The sequence below is a fragment of the Phaethon lepturus genome, unplaced genomic scaffold (assembly GCF_000687285.1).
Source record: "Phaethon lepturus isolate BGI_N335 unplaced genomic scaffold, ASM68728v1 scaffold30583, whole genome shotgun sequence".
NCBI lineage: Eukaryota > Metazoa > Chordata > Aves > Phaethontiformes > Phaethontidae > Phaethon > Phaethon lepturus.
Window position 1 is genome coordinate 3313 of NW_010528851.1, and position 283 is coordinate 3595.

Here is a 283-nt window from a genome sequence, read left to right on the forward strand (position 1 = left end):
CCCCCCCCGGAGGAAACCGTGGCCCAGGGAGCCCAGCCACACGCACGGCTGGTGGGGGGCAAAGGGCCCACCCCAGCCAAGTAAGGGGAAAAAGTCATCGGTGGGCAGTTTGGGGGTTTGGGATGCCCAGGCTGTGCCTGGTGGCCGGGACCCCAGGTGGGTGAGCTGGGCTGGCCCCTGCCTCAGTTTCCTTGCTGGGAGCAGAGAGAACAAACGTGACATGGGCTGGGAGCTGAGCCTGCTGTGGGGCAGGGGCTGCTACCCCAGCCCTGCCTTCCCCTGC